Source organism: Triticum aestivum, chromosome 5B (assembly GCF_018294505.1).
Source record: "Triticum aestivum cultivar Chinese Spring chromosome 5B, IWGSC CS RefSeq v2.1, whole genome shotgun sequence".
NCBI lineage: Eukaryota > Viridiplantae > Streptophyta > Magnoliopsida > Poales > Poaceae > Triticum > Triticum aestivum.
Genome location: NC_057807.1, coordinates 84,513,490 through 84,514,054, shown reverse-complemented (window position 1 = coordinate 84,514,054; position 565 = coordinate 84,513,490). Strand labels below are relative to the sequence as shown.

Sequence of the window (565 nt, the reverse complement as noted above, 5' to 3'; positions counted from 1 at the left end):
GGAGCGGACCTGGGAGTGGCAAGCATAAGGGACGAAGACGGGGAAACATGTCGGATGCGATCATACCAGCACTAAAGCACCGGATCCCATCAGAACTCCGAAGTTAAGCGTGCTTGGGCGAGAGTAGTACTAGGATGGGTGACCTCCTGGGAAGTCCTCGTGTTGCATTCCTTTTATAATTATTTTTTGCGCCTTGTGACAAACATGTCGCACGTGCGCGATATATATTAATCCCGTTATATTATGTTTGACGTTTGCGATATGTTTAAGCTCGATGCTCATTGCTCGCGCGTCGTGGGGCGGCTTTGTGGCGCGAAGAGCGCGTTCTGAAAGGGGTGGAAAAAACTCGTGTTGCTGCGGTATGGAGGGAGGGGTGGAAACCGTGGAAAACTCGTCTCCGTGATTGAGCGGGAGAGTAAGTAGTATAGGACATTATCCATTGTTAGGGAACGGTTGTAATGGTAGTGAGAATGTAGAATCGTCTTTGGAGCGGACCTGGGAGTGGCAAGCATAAGGGACGAAGACGGGGAAACATGTCGGATGCGATCATACCAGCACTAAAGCA

The 565-nt window shown here is 50.3% G+C and overlaps 1 non-coding gene across 1 annotated transcript; it reads left to right on the top strand.

Annotated features, from left to right (window-relative positions):
* The first annotated feature begins 52 nt into the window (after positions 1-52).
* LOC123118408 (5S ribosomal RNA) lies at positions 53-171 on the top strand. Its single transcript, XR_006457951.1, has one exon. It is a non-coding gene; the product is annotated as a 5S ribosomal RNA (ribosomal RNA).
* Positions 172-565: the final 394 nt, after the last annotated feature.